This window comes from Pleurodeles waltl, chromosome 3_1 (assembly GCF_031143425.1).
Source record: "Pleurodeles waltl isolate 20211129_DDA chromosome 3_1, aPleWal1.hap1.20221129, whole genome shotgun sequence".
Taxonomy (NCBI): domain Eukaryota; kingdom Metazoa; phylum Chordata; class Amphibia; order Caudata; family Salamandridae; genus Pleurodeles; species Pleurodeles waltl.
The window spans coordinates 575,564,299-575,577,633 of NC_090440.1; the positions used below are offsets into that span (position 1 = coordinate 575,564,299).

General features: G+C 44.4%; 1 protein-coding gene across 3 annotated transcripts in view; it reads left to right on the top strand.

The window, feature by feature from the left end:
• The first annotated feature begins 5,105 nt into the window (after positions 1-5,105).
• The window catches only part of NAP1L4 (nucleosome assembly protein 1 like 4), a 597,513-nt gene continuing 589,283 nt past the window's right edge, over positions 5,106-13,335 (top strand). For 2 of the 3 annotated variants that reach the window (XR_011201382.1, XM_069223015.1), the window contains exon 1: positions 5,106-5,209. The gene's annotated coding sequence lies outside the window, so the exon portion shown is untranslated. The remainder of the gene's footprint in view (positions 5,210-13,335) is intronic. The other variant, XM_069223016.1, reaches the window with a different exon arrangement.

The window sequence follows — 13,335 nt, forward strand, 5'->3', positions numbered from 1 at the left end:
TGGATCAAATTTAACAAGAGATTTCACAAAAATGAAATGCACTGTTAATAACTGAAAGGCCAAAAAACTGAACCAATGACTCGCAGCTCGTGAGCTGTAAAGCCACGGCAAGGCACCAACCGCTTTACAGTCCATTCAAACACCTTTCATACATGACATGCACAAGACCATTCACGCCGCCAGCCACGGGCCCAGCACATTACAACACTCGCATCAACAGAAAGCGCCACTCAAGGGCCCATCACTTACATACGCCCACATGCCTGATACAACAATCACACCAGCTGATGGGAGTGTATGGACTGGTGTTTGGCTGGCAGTGTGTTGCAGTAGCCAACAGCAAGTCAATATGTACACTATGTACACCCTCAGCCAAGCCCCACTCCACACACAATAGCATCACTTTTTTTTTTTTTAAACAAAGAAACCCCTAAATAATTAGAAATAATTACAAAACTACAAACACAAAAGCTCTAACTAAGTACATGACAGAAATGCTAACCATGAAACTGAACACATGAAAATACAAAACAGACATGAGTTTACACTCATGGTTGTTCCCAGTAATTCTTCTGGGTGTGGTAATTTTTAAAACAACCACCCACACACAGCCCAGGCTTTGAAGGACAATCTGGGCAGTACATTCGAGTCTCCCTCCAGATACCTCTCTGAAAACACACTCTACATTTCTTAGCTGGAAAGTCTTTTTTGGGTGTGGGAGGAATGTGCTCAGCAAAGTGGCGATCTTTCAATCTAGCCACATCCTCCACCACTGCTTCTCTAGGAACTTTGGCCTGTTCCACCACAATAAGGCTCTCTATCACTGACTCCTGAAATTTCACAAATGTCATCTTTGACTCTGGAGACCTATCCTTAAACACAATAAAAGCATTAAAAGTTGCTAAGTGGAAGAGGTGAATTGCTAACTTCTTATACCAAACGTAAGACTTACGAATAGCAGTATAAGGTTCCAACCTTTGATCAACTCTATCTACACCTCCCATGTGCTTATTATAATCTAAAATGCACACAGGTTTGCGCACTTCAACAACCTGGCCCGAAACAGTCACCAGGGAAGTATTCTCATCATGGATGGTACTTAGCATGTAGACATCACTCCTGTCTGAAAACTACAAAGCTAGCAGCTCATCATTCCGCAAGGCACTGCACTGTCCCCTCTGAAGTTTTTTACAGACAAGCTCCCTTGGATAGCCTTTCCGGTTACAACGAATTGAGCCACAAGCAACAGTGTCCACTCTAAACAATTCCTTGAACAACTGCACTCCAGTGTAAAAGTTATCTACATACAAATGGTGACCTTTGTTGAACAGTCGTCTACCAAGTTCCCACACAATTTTCTCAGTAACTCCAAAAGTGGGAGGACAACTAGGGGGGGTCAATACTGGAATCCCTACCAATGTAGACACGGAAATTATACACATATCCTGTACTACTTTCAGACAGCATATACAATTTAATTCCACATCGTGCCCTCTTGCTAGGAATGTACTGCCTAAAAACCAAACGACCCTTGAAGAGGACCAAAGACTCGTTCACAGCTATTTCTTTGCCTGGAACATAGACCTCTGAAAACCGATCTACAAAATGATCAAGGACAGGCCTAATCTTAAAAAGACGGTCAGAATCAGGGTGATCTTGTGACAAGGCTAATGCATTGTCAATAAAATGCAGCATCCTAAGAAGCAGCAAATGCCGATTACGACTCATTGTTGCAGGAAATATAGCTGTTGCCATCAAGGGACTAGTAGACCAATAAGAAGCCAGTGACGGCTTCCTTATCAACCCCATCAAAAGAGTCAAACCTAAAAAGCTTTTCATCTCCTCCAAATTTGTGGGAATCCACTGGGCAGCTCTAGAGTGCGGCCTAAGTCTAGCAGCGTTGTCCCTCAAATACTGCTCCGCATACAAATTAGTCTGCTCAACAATCTCTTCAAAAAACACATCATCCACAAATAACTCAAAGAAATTGACAGGCAAAAAGTTCTCAGTGTTGACTCTACACCCTGGGAGACCAGTCAAGGCAGGCAATTCTGGCTGCTCCATGTTTGGGGCAACCCAGAGTTCAGGTCTTCTAACGGGAAACCTTTCAGCCCCAGGTGGTTGCACTAATGGCACATCAGTGTCCTCCTCTGAAACAGGCCCTTTATCTGCACTGAGTGTGGCTTCCTCATCAGAAGATTCCTCTCTGACAGAAACTTCACTGCCAGAATCCCTCACTTCCTCCTCTGCCTCAGATGCAGAGTCCGTCTCATAATCATGATCAGACAATGACTCAAAAAGCATACCAACCACCTGCTGAGCGGTCATCCTGCGGCTAGCCATGATCTTTCCTACGAAAATTAACTGGACAAATGCACCACCAACAACCAGCACTGTGTAAGATAAGTAATAAAGTGTAGCTTTATTAGTAAGAGTTATAAACTCAAAAATGATACCGCTCACTTGCCTGAAAAGGCTTGAATCACCAGTAACTACTCTGCACAGACACAGCAATCACCAATGATATCCCACTAAAAAGAAAGAAAAGCAAATTAGAAATAAGACAACACAAATATCATTGTGCACAAATCTAAGGACAATTTCACACAAACCTGCATTTAGTACACCAACTACAAACATGTCATTCATGCATGGCAACAATACTCCTTTGGAGTAAATTGTTTTTACTTACCTAAAACATGCAACTATGCAAACCGCAGGTCAACCACATCCAAAACCGCAAGGAGCCACAGCAAAGAATGCAAAAGCTTTGAACTAGAACAAAAAGGAGGAAAAAAATTATCACAAATGCAAATACTTCATCAGTTGACAAACATCCCACCATCAAGCATTTAGAAATTGGTGCCTAAGTGGATTCTGCCATAGGGGCAGATGGGCCTACTAAAAAATAGGCCTGTCTGCCCCAAGGAGGGCAGAAAATACCTTTAGTAGTGTGTCCCCAGGGGGAGCGACCCTTGCCCAAGGGCCCACCCACAAACAAACAAAAAAAAACACACACACACACTATCCCTGGTGCCTACGTGGCTTCTGCTTGGGGGCAGATGGGCCTAAAAATAATAGGCTGATATGTCCCCAAGGGGGGCAGAAATGGCCTTGGTACACGCGCCCCCAAAGGGGGGAGCGACCCTTGCCCAAGGGGCCGCCCCCTCCACTAACACACACACACTATCCCTGGTGTCTAAGTGGCTTCTGCCCCCCTTGGGGGCTGATGTGCCTAAAAAAAATAGGCCCATCTGCCCCCAAGGGGGCAGAAATGGCCAACAGTTCAATGCCCAAGGGGACGCCCCCCCCCCCCACATAAATAAACATATTAAAAAATCCCTGGCGTTCTAGTGGTTTCTGCCCCCCTTGGGGGCAGATGAGCCTAAAAATAATAGGCCGATCTGTCCCCAAGGGGGGCAGAAATGACCTTGGTACACGTGCCCCCAAAGGGGGGGCGACCCTTGCCCAAGGGGTTGCCCCCCCCCCCACTAACACACACTATCCCTGGTGTCTAAGTGGCTTCTGGCCCCCTTGGGGGCAGATCAGCCTAAAAATAATAGGCCGAAATGGCCACAAGAAACATGCCCCCAAATGGGAGCGACCCTTGCCCAAGGGGCCGCTCCGCAACGCAAAACATTTCACAGTAAATAAAAAATAAAAATAAACTGGGGTCTAGTGGCATCTGCCCCCCTTGGGGCAGATCGGCCTAAAAATAATAGGCTGGGTGGGGGGCAGAAATAGCCACAATAAACATGCCCCCAAAAGGTAGCGACCCTTGCCCAAGGGGCCGCTCCCAAACACGTAAACATTTTATCACAACAATAAAAACAAAAAATCCCTGGCGTCTAGTGGATTCTGCCCATCGGCCTAAAAATAATAGGCCGATAAGGGGGGCAGAAATGACCAACATAAACATGCCCCCAAATGGGAGCGACCCTTGCCCAAGGGGCCGCTCCCAAACACTTAAACATTTAAAAAATAAAAAAAATCCCTGGCGTCTGGTGGGCATTCCTGCTGCCCGATCGCAATGCGATCGGGCAGCAGGAATGCTCAAAGAGACACTGGGGGAAAGGAAAGGCCTTTCCTTTCCCCCGATGCCTCTTTGGCCCAAAACCCCCACCCGCCGGAGGAGAAACTTACCTGTTTCTCTCTGCGCCGGCACTGGAAGAAAATGGCTTCCAGTGCGACCGGCAGTGGGTAATGATGTCAGCGCGCAATCGCGCGCTGATTTCATTACAGGGGGGTGGTGGGGACGGGGGTGGAAGGGGAAGTTCTTCCCCTTCCATCCCCGCCTTGGGGGTTGGGGAGGAACCCCACGGATGGAGCGATATCGCTCCCTCCGGGCTCCGTGCCGAAGACGTAATGGTTACGTCCTCGGCACAGAAGCACTGTGATGCAAAACGTAACCACTAAATCCGCGGCACAGAAGGGGTTATATATAGGGAGGGATAGACCCTGATTGGGGTGATGTCGAGGCTGTGACCTCATGGGTAATGTAGTTTTAATTTTCATTGGCTGCTATAATTTTGATAGTAAAGAAAGAGAAGCATAATCAGAAGCCTCCGATCCTGACATAGAATCAACGTCCATGACTAAGGCTTCGACCTAAAAAGGAAATATACAACACGGAATAGTAAATCATCCTCTCCTCCAATATTTGGGATATTTAATTTGTGCCTCGTGTGCAATAAAGATACCTTCTGGACTCTGGAGACATGGACAGACGAGGATGTTTAGACGATAGAAAACTACCACATGGTTTTGGAACAGCTGTGAAAGGGGCCGAGCAAGGTGTACTAGGAGAACAAGCACGACCGCACGGAAAAAAGTGGCCGAAACAAGAACACCCCAATAAAAGATGCTGGCTGGTTAGAGAAGTAATCTACGGAAAAATAGAGAAAGTTTTAAGCGCACATGTACAATTCGTTAAAACGGAATTCCCAGGGAATACTTGAAATCTGGTCACCGCACTACCCCTTAGCACACAGTTGGCATAGGAAACAATGACGTGCACCCCGGACGTAAACGCTCTGACTTCGCTCTCGTCAGAAAAGAAATCTGAAAAGACAACAAACGTCCGCGTGCACTACAATTCCACCTAACCAATAGATTGAGGCGTTACTGAGAAGTCACTGTCCAATAGGATTCCTCGTATTGGGGAGGCTCGAGGGGTGCTGCCGATCTGAGAAAGGGAGAGCAGTGACAGGTAAGAGGGAGAGAGTGGTGTCAGTGTGAGGGGCGCCAGAAAAGCTAACGAAGAGAGAGCGGGCACAGGGAGAGGCTGCCCGAGAACTCAAGGGAAAAGCCTACGTCGCGTAGGTCCGTGCAGAATAGGTGTTGAGATCCTGTCCGCATAGTGCATAGCCATGCGCAGTCAGACACGAGCTGCGGTAGTAGTTACCGTCTTCGTCCCAATTGACAGCCCCTTCACGACTGACCTCTGTTCCCATGTATGGTGGCATGCTTTGGCAGTACACACCATCAAACATTTTTACTTTCGCCGGTCTCCTCACAGGCAGCCTAGTCCGTCACAGCCGTTAAGCGAGTTTTAAATAAGGAGCCCGATGCCAAATGTTCCTGGATTTTGTTAAAACTGCAAGCTCAGGGGTGTAGTATTGGGGTTGGGGGCATTACACCCCCTTAAAAAAAGCTATTGTCTAGTTTAGTAAATATTTGGGTACAGGTGTTTTCAGTCTGGTAAGAAGGTCTTAAAAACTGTTGGTTATTATACAAATAAAATGTGTTTCAAAGTACCCCTTATAATCTGCACCCCGTTCCCTTTCCACCGCCCACTAAGCACCGCTTCTGCACTACTTCTCTTATAATGTATTGCAACATGATATGCCAGCATAGTTGTTGGAACACCTGAAGCTTCGACTCCCATAATTTTTACGCAAAGCTACGCCCCTGTCTGGGTTATCTTCAATCAACAACTAGTGGGTTTTCTTACACAAATCAACAGCTGATAGGACTTGACTGTGTTTAGTCTTGAAACTTCAGTTATAACTTCAGTCTTGTGGCAAGCGTATTTGCAGCAGTGACACATCACAAACTCGAAACTTTTGTTTGCAAGTTCAAAGTTACTGTATCAAATCCCTATCACAATCATATAAAAGGAGATGTGTCTTGCTAATTCTGAAAAAAGACACCTTACATATGTGGAATTGCTGTTTAAACATTATAATTTTACCTCGATGTTATGTCAACATACTTTATTTCTTTTTTTGAGTTAGAGCATACTAACCAGTTAGTCGAAGGAACGCATTAGAACTGGGAAACGGGACCGTTGATCAGCCAAGTGAAGGAAAAACAGCTTTCTGCGACGTGTTCCTTATATGTTCGTGTTTCCTTGTTGCTGTTTTTGTATCCTATTCCTGCTACGTGGTTGAATAATGTTAATTCTTAATAAATGTTCCTCTCTAGCTCACACTGCAAACCAGATCACCTATTTGAGCTTTCAATAAAAAACAACAATGTTAGAGACAAAGTAATTTTGACCAGTGTCTCACAGGGTGTGTTGGTGTAAAAGCTGTTATTGTAATCACGTTGCCTGACGCTGAGTCAGTTGCTTAACTTCGATCTCTCTCTCTTGTACAGTTTTCTACTCTTCGGTTCCCACCACAAAATATAGTGATGTCAATGAAATGTTGGTGCTTGACTGCTGCACTAGTGGCAGTTGATGGCTGTGTTTTTTTTTATTTTTATATATATATAAAAAAAATAGCTCCGTCACATATTCAAAAATGTTGTCATGTGCCACGGTAGTTCACTGATAACAAGCGATACACGGAAAAAAACACTTCAACATGGAACATGTTCCCAGAGGAAAAGAGAAGCAAGTTCCGTTTGCAGAATACAAATAACTAACATATAAGACGTTTTAGTCCGTGCAAGACATTTACAGCTGTCAAAGCGTTGCGTCTACCCTTCTCTGCTGAAAACTGTAGGGGAAAAAAGAGAAAAATTGGAGAAAGGAAACGTCTCCTGACACCTCTGCCCATTAATTATAATTGAGTGATTAAGGAGCCTATCTCACAGTCATTGTCTCTTCAAATTCAAGCTGAGGTATAGCCACAAACCTTATTAAAACCATAGTTCTGGCCCTGACGTATTCGATCAAATATTCCCCAGATAGGCCTCACTGGAAATACACCGTGTTCATCTATGGCTCACCTCTGAATAGTGTGCTACCCCACAACAAACGTGCTTTGATGCCTTGCTATGTTATGAAGAATTGTATAAATACAGCTACAATAAAATAAAGCATACTTAAATTTTACAGCACTGTGAGGCCATAATAATGGCAATACAGAGCTTGGCAAATCTCTTTTGACACAGCTTATCTGTGCTTTCATATTATAAAGAGAGGAGCATGGGATATGGGTATGTATGTTTCTGTGGGGCGGGGATAGTGACTGGAGCCATCTATTCTGTCCCTTTTCCTTGAGTCACCAGCTCTGTCTTTGCTCTTGCACTATGGTAATATCATTGAGAACGCCTACTTAGATAATGCATAGAAATAGATGATACACAAAGACCAAGTTAAATGCACTGCCTACTACAGCCTTGTAAACCATGCTTGGGAGGGTCAATATTTAAAACTTGAACAGTCAGCAGGTCTGACGGGGGATAAACCAATGGCCTCCGTCACTCAGAGAGATAACCGTCCACCCTATTTAGAGACCCCCATCTGGTTGGCTGGCATTTTTGTGTTGTAAGGGCAGTCACCCCAGCAGCGCTTACTTGAGAGCACTACAGGCTTGTTGAATGGGCATAATTTTTTTTTTTTTTAAAGCACCCACTTGGCAAACTTTTTGCATTGAAAAAATAAACTCTAAAAATAGGATTTTATTTTCTTAATACAAAACAGAGATGACCTGATAAGAAGGAAACTCTCTTCCTTCACCTCCGGCCATTCTACATTTTCAATGCCTGTATCCACCATGCCTTAGGCAGAGAAAGGGTTATAGCAGCCCCACCCTTAAAAGAATTGTGACTTTGCAGTTCCTTGGCTGATAAGCAGCTAGATCAGAGGTTTTTACCAGTAGAGATGGTGGAGGTTCTACTAGAATAAGCATTCTTCTTCTTGCAAAACTAAATAGAGCAGAGGAATGACAAAATTGTTTGGCAGAAGTACTGCAGAGTTGTGGTAGTGCTCCAACTCCCACAAACAGTAAATTAGGTCCTAGTCTTCACTTTTGTCTTTGGTCCTGTACGTTGGTGCCTGGTGTCTTGGATCCACCAGCATGTGGTATATAGCGGTAAAGAAAACTCCCAAAGTGATCTAATAAACAGGTATTTTAAGCATATCCGATTGAGGATAGAAAAGGCAGTGATGGACAGTAATTTTACGAGGGAGGAGGGTGGTGGGACGCACACACACATATAGACCTTGCTCACACCCATTTATTCTCACACCCACACACAACACTCACTAACAAACTCACATACATGCATGCACACACTCGCGCACCAAACATGAAAAAACAAAAAAAACGGGCCACAGCATCTCCAACAGGAAAGCCTCGGAGGTCCCAGAAGAGTTGGGACTGCTGCTGTCCCTCATTGCCTTCCCCTATGAGGGAAGGCAGCAGTCCCAATTTCGTCTCAGAATGGGATGGGGTCAGTGAGACTGCTGACCCCACCCCACTTTGTGATGAGGTGTTTCTGAATGACACTCGGCCCTGGGCCGTTCAGGGCTTAAAACTGAAGCGAGACAATCTGTGACTCTACCCTTCGTCACACGGGGGAGGCCTCAAGACACCTTTGCCAGACTGAAGAGGTCACATCCACAGGAGCTGTGACTCCTTCAGCATTGGCAAAGCTCAGCCCAGGCAGCCAGGAGCCTGCACATTTAGCACATTTCTAGCTTCTGGCTGTCTGACCTGAACCTGAAGAGTGTCTGACAGGCTTACATCTGTTCAGCCTGACAGATACTCTTCTTTCCTGGAAGAAGGTGGGGGCGGAGCCCTTCAGCCCGTATAGACGGGCTGCTGCTGAGAAGAAGAGAAACAGGGCTGCAATCCTTCCATCTTTGTATGTAAACCCTTCCACCTTTGTATGTAAAAAAAAGTATGCAATCCTGATCAGCAAATTACGAACCTATATGTACACACATACAATAGACTTTGAAAACATCACAAATATGTTAACTAATCAAGCATTGCATATTGCCTCTTATTGCTACTAAAAGTTCTTTATTTCAAAATCTGTTTTCCAGGCTTTCAGCTCCTATAGGGCTCTTTTCCTGGCAGTCTCCAATCTCACTAATCTGGCAGTGTCAAAATGTGTTTTTCTGTACCCAAGCTGTTTCTAACAATTTGACCCCTTTTTTCTTTGAGAAGAGCAATGCCATCCATGGTTGTTTGCCTAGCTTCCAGTTTTGTCCCATCTTGTGCCGTTTGATTACAAGCCTTTGCCTTTTTTCACTCCTCTGACAGCTCTCTCAATTATATAGGTTGAGGAGAAGGTTCCTCACCCTCGCTAGCCTTCATGCTAGCTAGTGCCAAATATAAATGTGTCACATCCAGGGACCCACTTCAGAATACGTTCTAGACCTGCAGAAGATGAGAAGATGAATGTGCTTGCTTCCTGTTACCCAGAACAAAGAAGAGGCTTCCAAAAGTCAGCTGGGTTACCTCCTATGTGAGTCCCGGGAGGCAACCACCTACCAGAGGTCTTTTCCTAGAAGTATTGTTGTAGGAAATGTAAAGAATAAGCACACTACCGTAAATATGAAATGTGAAAACATTGCACAACATCAAGCACAAGTAGAAACCACACCACTGTTCACAATCAGTAAACAGTTTAGGCCTAACCCCAGCACTGACACGAGCAAGGTGAATGGTTCATTCAAGGATGTAGGGAAATAAGGAACATGAAAGGGTCATCTTTTAAAGGCCAACTCATGTCTAACCAACCTGCAAGTATTTTCGACATCAGCACACGAGTCCCCGGCACATTCTCCATGCTTACGAACAGATTGCAGACTGATTAGACAATGGGTACATAATTGAATTAGCCCAAAGCACACAGGTGGACGACTTACAATGGGTGCAGGAAAGAAACCAAATTCTGAACACTCTGAAGTCCCGGACAAAAGAGCGTGTACGCATTCATAGGTCAGAGAATGCTCGGTCATAAACATTTGTTAAACTTATAATAAAGAGCGAGTAATGACGTAGCCACATGTTTTTGCGTGTTTTTCCTCCTTTTTTTATCTGTAAACTTGAAAGTTACCTATTACTTATCATTTGTAATAAAGTATTGTACTGATGGGTATAAAAGGGCCTGACTATAAATGGGCATTTGAGAAAAACCATAGAGACAGGGCAGGGCTGAGGTGCAGTCCACAGTGTTTTTCTCCCTGTCGCCGCATTTAGTAAATACTGTCTTGGGTTTGCGTGGTAATTTTTGAGTCTCAAGAACGTTTTTGTTCACCGTTCTGGTATCTAGCTGACCAGTGGCAATGGGACCTGAACTGAACCCTATCCTGACGCTAGCCTCTGCCTGCCACCTTGTGAGCCTCTTGAGTGCCTTCTCTGAGGTCCTGGATGACCTTAGAAGTATATTTTTGTGGTTGATTTTGGTGTAAAAGAATAAATCATGAAGTGAATCTTTGACAAGGGCAAACCTGGTTGGTATATCTGAACCGTGGTCCATCACAGTCTGACACAAATCGCACCTAGGTTCTGTTCTTCCTCCACTGTTGATTATTATTGACACTTTATGTTTTTTGGTGCTGTTTACTTAAACATTTAAAAATGTATCTCCAATTCCCCTGATTGGATTGTTGCCATTTTATTTCTTGGTTTGGGATTTTTATTGTTTTGCATTTTGACTTTTACTGTTGTGGTACTGCATAAATACTTTACACATTGCCCTAAGTTAAGCCTGTTTACTGTCTCCCATCGCTTTCAGGAGGTTGAGCTCACATTAAATAAGTGACTTCAAAGGCTCACCCTGATAAGGGTTGTGATTATTCCTTGACGTGGGCAGTCACCCACCCCAAATAATAATCCACTTTCTTATAGATGCCAAAGAGCTGTTCATCAACATGGCTACCTAAGTTGTGCGCTTTACCCGTCAGAGTACTAAAGCTGCAATTACCAGCCCCTCTGCCCATGATTCAGCATTCACCTGCTGATTGCCCAGGTTTGTGGAGCTCCCAATATAATTTGGAGCTTGGTCCACATCGCCTGCCGCTTGCAGAATGCTACAGAAGGGGGCTCCTTACGAGTGCACCCACGAGCCTGGCATGACTGTGGATTGCGGCCTGTCGAGGTCTTTCACTGGTGTCAGACAGGCAATTAGGGGCTGTGGGAACAGAGAATTTGAGTGCACAATCCCACACATGTGGCTACGCCTTCTCAGTGGTGGCTAAGTGTGCAGGACAAGAAGGATTGTCCTGCATCGCCTGCTATCTGCCTGAGCCCACACTTTATTAAGATACATTGCCAAGCAGCAAACTCAGGACGTGTGCTGGAGCTTCGGGTGGTGTCCACGACCTGTCATGGTTTGCAACCAATATCGGGCAGGTGGCGACAGACGCTGCACGCCATTACATTGTTCCTAACAGGCAGGATTGCTAATTGAAGCTCGTTTATTTGTGTTTAGACTGATGTTCATAAAGCATAGGTAAGCGTGGCACTCTTGCTGATTACTTTAATTGAAATCTGTATGGTACACAGTGTTTCCATGTAACAGATTTGGACTCCCTACTGAAACTGCATCACTCCTCTTTTCTTGAATTGTGCTTTGTTACAGTGGGGTCAGAGAGCCCTGATTGAAGTTGCTTTGTAGCTTGCACGCCTATTTAAAGACTTACTTACATTTATTACACCCCCTTAACTTGTGATACATGGAAGGTCACTCAGTAGGAAAGGCCCAGCTGGTTAGTAATGTTTTTGGCCATCACCTGAAATAAAGCACAGCAACTATCAGGTCTGGCTTTCTCTTAGATTCTATTCTCCCTATGTTTTGGAATATGATGAAGTCGACTCTTGCACTGTCTGTTGTCTATATTAATTCTTTAACCAATGCTTGGTACAGACAGAGTGGAAAAGGGCACTAATTGTCCCTCTGCTGAAAAATCCAAATGCAGATCACAATGTTCTTGCCAACTTCTGTCTCATCTCTTTTCTTCCCTTTGTGGTTAAAATCCTGGAAAAGTACGTCATCTCTTTGCTTTTGGCTTTCAGGGACAACACCATATCCTTGAGCTGTTAGCCAGGCTTCCGTACGGCCCACAGTACTGAAACCACCTTATTGGCATTTTAAGATGACCTCAGGCTGTCGGCTGATCAGACAGATCCGGTAGCCTTATTTCTTCTGGATGTGTCTGCGGCATTCAATACAGTTTCACATTCCATTCCCCTCACCGGATTCGGGAGATCGGAATTGGAGGAATAACCTTTCTTTTGTTCAAATCCTATTTAGAGGATAGATGCCAAGTTACCTATCATCCTCCTTTCATGTCATATTTTACTGCTTTTGGGACAAGAAGGTCCTCAGGGATCTACCCTCTGCCACTCTGTTTAATATTTATATATGTCCATTGGCTACTCTAAGTAGGTCATTTGGTTTTACTTTTAAGTGGACGACACTCATCTGATCATTACCTTGGATGGGTACAAGCAGTCTCACTGGAAGCATTCCATCAGTTTGTGTCAGAGGTATCCACTTGGCTTTACTCTAATGAGCTGAGGTTTAATACTGACAAAACGGAGGCTCTGTGGGTTTCTCTTTCGCTTTGGCCAGACCTTTCCTTCCTATGTTTTGGCCTCCAAATGGATCCTACTCCTCACTTCCAGTCTAGTCTGTGAAATGTTATGGAACCTGACGTTAATGAAGCAGGCAAATCATTTAACGTCTTCCTGTTTCCTCCTCCTGAGGGTTCTCAGGAAATTGTGCTGCTCCTACCACCATCGACTCAATGGTTAGTGGTTCAAGCAAGTATTCTCAGCCCTCTCGATTTCTGTAATTGTCTTTTCTTGGATACCTCACAGACTGTGCTGAATAAGCCCCAGCGTTTTCAAAACTAGGCAGCCAAGTTAGCTATTGGCTTGCCATAGGATGTGTCATCTTCTTCTGCAGTTTGTATGTTACAATGGCTTCCAGTGGCTAAAAGGATTATTTTTAAATCTTCACGTATTTTACACCGCTCCATACATAATTCTGGCCCACACTATCTTAGGAAAAAGTTCAAGATCTTTATCCCAAATAGGTCCCTTCGCTCTCTTTATGCATCACTTATTTCAGTTCCCAAATTTCAGCAAGATCGCTGGAGTATTTTTTTGAAACTTCATTTCAAGAATCATTATAATTACTACA